At 27.5% G+C, this 8470-nt stretch overlaps 1 long non-coding RNA gene across 1 annotated transcript; it reads left to right on the top strand.

The window, feature by feature from the left end:
- Nucleotides 1-4144: 4144 nt before the first annotated feature.
- Nucleotides 4145-6243, top strand: LOC147906396 (uncharacterized). Its single transcript, XR_015548432.1, has 3 exons — nucleotides 4145-4588; nucleotides 5493-5602; nucleotides 5923-6243. It is a non-coding gene; the product is annotated as an uncharacterized LOC147906396 (long non-coding RNA).
- The last annotated feature ends 2227 nt before the right edge of the window (nucleotides 6244-8470 follow it).

Genomic DNA, 8470 nt, shown 5'->3' with positions numbered 1-8470 from the left:
CTTTTTTCTTTTTCTAATTTTTTTTTAAAAAGTGACATTTTTAAAAAAACATATATTAAAGGCTAAAATTTTTTTTATTAATTATTAAAATTTATATGGTATTTCTAAAGTTTTTTTTTCCCTTTTAGAAAAAATTCAAAAAAAAAATATTTTTCTGTAAAAATGTTACGTCAAAAAAATACTTTTTTGTGAAAGTTTTTTTTTAATTTCATCCGAAAAAAAATTCTTTTTAATCAACCCAAATCGAAAAAATAATTGTAGAGAAGCCCGGGGTTGGCACAGTTTTCACAATTTCCGGATTAGATTTTTTTAACAATAAATTTAAACAATAAATTTATGTTTTAAAATGTTTTTTTAATAAGGAATTATTATGATTAAAATATTCAAATATATATTTTTTATTAAAATTTTTTAATAGGGGAAAACCCTTTTTCTATATTTTTATGCTTAATGATTCTTTTAACTGTATTTTTTTTGCAATAAATAAAAAGGGAAATTCTGTTTGAAATTAATGCCCCGTTGGGGAAAAAATTTTACAAAATGAATTTTCTGTAGGATTCCTTTTAAATTTAAACCCCCCAAAAAAGTTAGAAGAAATAAAAAAGTAATAGAAAAAAAAAGGGAAGATAGGTTTAGTATTTTTTAAATTTAAAAATTGTATTTTTTAAAAGTTTTTTGAAATTTGATAAAATAGCAAAAGGTTTTTAAAAAAAAAATTTTTAAGGGTGTAAATTATTAATTTATTTTCCCCTTTGAAATAATAGAAAAAAATTAAATATTGTTCAGAGTTAAATTATACTGAATGTTTACATGTGCGATACAGCGAGGTTAGCCTAATCGTTTTCTATGATATGAGCCCAACGCTACCCCACCCCTGCATACATGATCGTCTATTCTAACAAATTACCATTGTTACTCAAAATAACGTATGTTTACTAACCAAACTTTTCTTTTAATAATAATACATCGCTTATTAGATTTGCTTCTTAAGCTAAAGAACATTAATACGAAATTATGAAATGCTTAAAAATTTTCTTGCCTGCTCTTGAATCAGAATTTTTTCTTCATCTATTGTAATACCTTATTTATTTAAATGAAATTAGGGAGAAGTATCTATGTTGTAAAAAAAATATTTTTACAGTAACTTTTCCATTGTTTCTTTTATTATAAATAGAACGGAATGCCAATTTGTCTCTTATACCAACGAGCTCCGGTCTCTTTACTTATCTTCTCTTTACAAAGAGCATTATATTGTGCACATAATTTCAATATATAAAATATTTTATTAAAATTATCAATTTCAACTCAAGTTGACACGTGTCGCTAAAAGTCATGTAAATAAAATGCAATAATTAACAGAAAGACATATTTAATCAACAAGACATTCTGCGGGTATAATTAATGAGAAAAATTTATTCTCTATGAGAGAATCTTCTCTTTTCTCCGTATGAAGAATAGTCGGTACGCTTCTATTCTGTGGATGTATTACAGACACGAATCATCACATCCAGTTTCGACGATACGATTTTATCAACAGATCAAAAAATGTATGTAATCAAGTAGTTCCCAAACCAAAAATACATGTACTGTGCTGGCAATTTTAATGTCACTAGATTTATAAAGTATCGCAAACTCTCATCTATTTTGATGGATGGACTCGAAACGCGGCCATTTAAAATTTATGCATTCGTATATATATACTTTATGAGAAAATGAAACCGGCTCGAAGCAAATTATCTCAGTCTATAATGATCGAGAGAGGAAGGGGGGAGAGAATAAATCCAGTCGATGTGACGAGATTATTTGTCTTTTGCGAGAAATCCTCTTCACGATTTCGCTTCTCGAAGTCTCTCTCTTTCACACACTCTGTCTTTCTCTTTCTCTTTCTCTCTTTTGCACCGGTGGAATTCGCCGCGCGGAGAACTGTCGGTATTTTTTTATTATATTTTTTTCCTTTTTAATTAATTAACGAGCTCGTCGTATGATATGGGTAGTACATTGAGTATACATGTAATACTGGCTTTAATTCTAATTTATATTACATTTACACGCGCCCTGCGACGAAAGAATGGCTCGTTCCGCTTTGCAAGCACATATGACGCTTTTGATTTTGGGGTGCACAGATCCAAGTGCGCCGATAAAAATCCAAAGTATAACGCTAAGCGAAGAAGTCGTTTGAAGATCGTTAGCCTTTTTGTCGCCAAATTGCGTTTGCTGCAATATATATACAAGACATCTCAAGTTTTTAAAAAATTACTTTAAATCCGAAGCGCCACTACGGTCTAAGTATTAAGATGTTGAATATATATATTTTTCAAACGAATTAATTAATTTCAGAAATGATAATTACGTGTCGATATGGTTGTCGACATTAACGCAATTGATCTGTGTTCGAGAGTGAATCAGAGCGAAAGCGCTGATATTTTTTCGTAATAAGTTTATTACAGTTTTTTAAGATTAATTTGGGGAATTTTGGGAGGATTATTAACATTTCAGATCAATTGCGTTAATGTCGACAACCATATCGACACGTAATTATCATTTCTGAAATTAATTCGTTTGAAAAATATATATATTTGTTCAACATCTTAAACTTGAGGAATCAATGCTTCTTTTATTATTATTTAAATAGGAATATTAACTTTACAAAATTATATATATATATATATATACATATTTTTCATGACAAATAAATAGATCCTTCCGATTGATTTCTAGTAACTTAAAAAATTAATAAAATTTTGTAATTTGATCTATAAAGATTTTTTTAGATTTATATTATATACATATCAAACTATATTATAAAAACTTCGATAACCCATAAAATATTTTGAAAAAATTTATTATATTTTGTATAGAATGTAATTATTAAATATTCTAATTATTTCGAATTCTAAAATTAAATTTAATATATTAAATTTTTCTTTTTCTCTTTCAACTCTCTCTTTTTCTTTCTTCAAAGACAATGACAGATAAATAATAGCCAGCAACGAATTTTTATTAAAAGATAATTCATCAAGAATAGATCTCGCTATAAATTCATATTTTATGGTGTATTCTATTACATGCACTTTAAATTCTCTCAATGGATATTTATCGACGCATTCACGTTATTATCGCAAATGTGAGCGCGATTTTCGCGAACATGCGTAACCATTTTTTTATTTATATATAATATATATATTAAATGTCATACATTGCGCAACGTAACTTAGCAGATTGGTATCAACAGCAGATTGGTACAAGCTGATTGATATCATTCATTAGGATCGCTTATTACTATTCCGTAATATTCTACTCGCCTACTGTACAACATTTTACACTCATCGTATTTCGTTCGTAAGATAATGTCGATTAGTAATGCTACGAGATTATTAGAGAGTCATGAGATTGCACAGCAACGCCCGGATCGATCGATCATGTTGGCGTCGAGCCCAATCGTTTTTTTTTCATTCTCCACTTTGCTTTTCACCAATTTTTATATGTACAGGACGATGCGGCGATCTCGCCGATTCTTTTAGACACTCTCAAAAATTGTCTCCCGAGAACATCAAAATGACGCGACGATTGCTCAAAAAATTGCTTGCAAACAGAGCCATGTATATATAAAACACTGGATATATATTTTGAGATATAACTTAATTTATGTCAAAGGCTTTTATTTATAAAACAATCGATTAATTCTCGAATTCTTAATTGATATATTAACAAACAATAAATAATAATGGTAAGAAATAATAGAAAATGACGTAACAGAAAATAAATGTCAATATATTATTTTACAAATTAAATTATAGGTAATTAAGAAATAGATAAACAATAACTAACTTATCAGAAAAGACCGAAATTGAAACTTCTTCAAATCAGTTTCGTTAAATTTTATTTCATTATTGAGATATACCGTAGATTATATTTATTAACACATCTAATTGTGTTACGCCAGTTATGATTATGTTTACAACTCTTCCCTTCAAGCTCGTCCATTCTTGCAGGTGCAAGATGATATCTAATTATACAATGTTTTATGTATATATATATATATATAGATATTACAATTATATGTATTTCGAAAAACACTTTGAAATATTTGGTAATATTTTATAGTGCAATTCGAAATGATATAAGGTAATTGTAACAAATATATACATATGTATATATGAGTGTATATATATTTATACATAGATACCTTCGGCTTATAAGTCGCTCATTATATTATGTATTAACTAGCAACAATAAACAGTCCCTATTTTTAATCGTCGCGTTTTACGCTAGGACAGTTAATGTTTCTCGTATATCACCAGTAATGTTTAAGGTCAATATAAAAGCAGCAATACAGTTACTCATGATTTCAGTAAAGGATTAACTATTGGAAAGCTTGTCTCGAAAAATTGCAGGCAAGAGAAGGAGAACAAACAGTAAAGAAAAAGAGAAAGGAGAAAGAAAATAAGAATGTTTATCGTTTTTGTTTTTTCTGTTAGCTAGAAGTATTAGTTTTTGTGAGATAGTGCGACAATATGGATAAAGACACGAGCGACATGAAGCCAAACCCCAAAGAGACCGCAAATGTCTTCAGTGTTCTATTCTTCTGGTTCGTCAAGATTCAATATATTGAATAAAAGAAAGGAAAAAAAAGAACAAAATATGCAAGACATTGTTTCTTATAAAAAAATCTAAATTTTTGTAAAAAAAAAGAGATTCCGAAAAATTAGAAATTTTTTTTTCTTAGAAAGCGAGATTTCTTTCAAAAAAAAAATTTATAAGCAAAATTATATTTCTCCAAAAATGATAAATGAAGAAGACTTTTGCTTGTATTATGTTAACTACTTTTAATCTCAATGTACAATACATTTTACAGTTTACTTTAAGAAAATGAAAAAGCATTTCGCAAATTTTCCTGCTATTCAAAAGAACGTGTAACTTACATCGAGTCGTCTTCTTATCTATTTTTTTTTATATGTCAGTTTTCTTCATCAGTTTTTTTAATGCCATTTGCAGTAAATAAAAAATTAACTATGTCTTTGTATAACTGAGCCATATTAAGTTATTATTTATTATTAACAAATACGTGCACATATATTCCTCGAATATAAGAGGAAATTTATTAATTTTTTCTTAGACTACAAAAACAACCATGAAGTTTCTAATCATTTACTGTTAAAATAAATTTACAATGGAAAATACATCTATAAAGTGTTCGTAAAGTATTTACTTAATCTTAATTGTCTAAATTATATATAATTATGTTGATGCTAAGAGAAGAAATAATTATTTCGGGATATTTTAATGCACTTACAATTCTAAATTTAGAATAAAAATTTATGTATAATTTATACAAAATATATATTTAAATATATATCTGCAATCTTCGAGTTTGCGTATATTTCTCATTATTGATAAAAAGAAAAGGAAAAAGATAATTTCAGGATAGTCTTTGTGCCGTAGTATAAAAAAATATACCAGTATAAAATCTATATAGATTTTTTTTGATGCAGATAGATGCGAAAACTATTTATGATAAGCTTTAAGCGTGATTTGGAGGAATCCGACATTTATCGACCAATCAAGGCAGACGATCTGAAAAATTGACCCATCATCTTGAGAAGTGAGTATTGTTCATGTTGATGTCAGCAAACATACATAAGTAAATGCATATTATAATGACGCTCGTAATAATTAAAGCTCACTTTCGCTATAATGGAATAATAAACGAATTTTAACAATTGTTTTAAAAACACAAGTGCAATTTATATTATATGCATATAATTTTGATACTTATTCTCTTTGCGGCATCATTATTTTTATATTAGATATATACTTTTTGAACCCTTTAAAATGAGAAATGCAAAAAAAGAAAAATTAAAAAATAAAATTAATAACTTAATACTCGCTTTTTTAAACTCTTAATGCATTTTTTTCGTCCAGATACTGTAATCGCGAGCTGGATATACTAAAGAACTTGGAATATATCGTGGGAAAAAATGGGCAGAAGGTGCTGCTGAAAAAGGAGTCTCGTCCAAAATTGTACAAGGCGGTCTATAAAACCTTTTGATTGATAAAACCATATTTCATAATCGGAATCTGCTCATTTATCCAAGTATATTGATACCTTTAAAAAGAGATACTTACCATGTGATATTAATATTTACGAAATTTAGATTAAATGTGTTTATATGGAAAGAAGTGTTGTAAGATATTCTCACTAAGAGAAAGAAATAATAATAAAAAAATTTATTTTGACATTAATCCTTTATTAGATTTAGAGATGCATCAGATATTCAGAAAGAATTGCCAGAAATCAGATATTCAGCAATCTTTTTCTGGTACATTCCTATATATAATTAGATTTAGTTAATACTTAATGAAGAAGAAAAAAATTGATCTGAATTAATCTGAGATTTCTCTCTATCTCTCTCTCTCTATCTCTCTCTCTCTCTCTCTCTCTCTCTTTCTCTCTCTCCTTTTCTCTCTCCTTTTTGCTCGCTCATCTCAGATTTATTAAATTTATAAATTTATTTGGAAAGAGAGAGGAGAATTAAATTTCAACTTTTCCCTTTTAATGTAGCGTAATACGCGTAATGGTACCTATCTTGCAAAGCTGGATCATCAAATACTTCATTAGTGATCCTAACGTGAAACATAAAACCTCAACAAACGAAGTGATGATCTACATCACCTTCCTGGTCATTATCAATGTCATCGCCATTATGTTGTTACATCACTCAGTCATGCAATCGTTACATGTTGACATGAGAATACGTATCGCCTGCAGTTCTCTATCGGAAGGTAATAATGCGAATTAACTAGTGGATAGAGTGGGAATGTTAAAAAAATAAAGCATTATCGTTACAGTAATTACTTTTTGTTAAAAAAAATAACTTATTACTGTCACTAGTTATTCATTATAAAAGGTAACGTATTACTTGAAAAAGTAACGAATACTTACTTTTCGAGAAATTGTTGATTTTATTGTAATTCCCTCGTACGATATTGATAAAATTAATTTTATTCGGCGCGTTTTTACACATCGGCCAAATCTGGCAAAAACAATCGTTGGGAGTTAAACTCAACAATTACCGAATTTAAATTAAATATGGCTTTTAAACATTAATGTCATTATTAAAAATGTATTTTAAGATTCACTTCCAGCACTGAAAAATAGTATACATGTAATGTGAATTACAGATTTTCAATACTGATAGAGATTATTGGAATGCAGTCTAAAACATAAAACATAAAATATTTTTTAAGAAATAAAAATGAGAAAGTAAACATTTTGTAATTGTATTTTTTGCAACTAATAACCTCTTATTACAGATAATATAATGTTAAATTGTAAATATATATTTGTATACTTACGAGCATTAAAAAAAATTTTAAGTATTTCATTTGTTTGTTATAACAACGACACAACTTGGGTGGTTAGAAATACACTTCTAGAGATATAAATCTTTCAACGCCAGCAATCGAAATATAATCTAATCCAACTCATCCAAAAATTAAAGTAACTATAAAAGTAACGATTAAATCATTATCATTACTGCAAAAATGACCTTATCATTAGCGTTACAGACAGAAAAAAGTAATGACTGTTACCAAAAAACGTAACGAAAAAGTAACAACGTTATAAATAATGCAATACTTCCCAACTCTGTTTGTAAATCCATGCACTTGTCTAATTAAACCTTTTCTAGAAAGAGAAAACAGTTCCTTTCTAGTTGGAAAAAGTTTACTTTGTATTAACTTATTAAGTAATAATTATACACTCCTTTTACGGAATTGTTGAATCAATATGCAATGTTTTATATTTAGGATAACATTGGACTCACAGCGATGTGTAATAAAGGATTCAATTGTAAAATTATTTGGCGAAGTGATCAATTTTTATGTCCGATTTTAATTATAATTAATTAAGAAATTATTTGAAAAATTTCCTTTAGTGCAAAAAATTTATTTAATGTTTAAAGAAATAGTCGTATTGAGTTTGTTATCTTGCACGTTTATTGTTTATCAGTTGTTTGCAAATGCTTATTACACTGTTCGATAAAAAGTCACTTTTCTTTTTCTCCGAAGTACAATGTACATATCCCGAAAATTTTTTTCTTGGTAAGCACAATGCCATTGGCAAAATTTGTGTAATCAGAATTTTGAGTAAATTGAGATGAAATGGGCAAAAAATGACATTTTTTACTGTTTTCAATATCTTTTACAGCAAAACAAAATCTTGTTTCTAAATAAAGTTTATCGGGTCTAAAAGTACAATTCAAAAGTTTTCAAATAAATTTTAGGATATGATCGTATCATTTATTTTTATTAGGTTATAATTGTTTCCGTAGACATAATATCAAAACAACTTTTATTTTATTATAAAAAATTGTATTTGTATAATTGTATAGTCATTTGTATATATGAATATTATTGAACACCAAGGCTCATTTTGATTAAAAATAATTTGCTTCTCCTTTATAAATGT

This window comes from Acromyrmex echinatior, unplaced genomic scaffold (assembly GCF_024713525.1).
Source record: "Acromyrmex echinatior isolate Ae372 unplaced genomic scaffold, ASM2471352v2 Scaffold47, whole genome shotgun sequence".
NCBI lineage: Eukaryota > Metazoa > Arthropoda > Insecta > Hymenoptera > Formicidae > Acromyrmex > Acromyrmex echinatior.
Note: the sequence above shows the minus strand (reverse complement) of the source record. Positions and strands in the feature narration are given on the sequence as shown.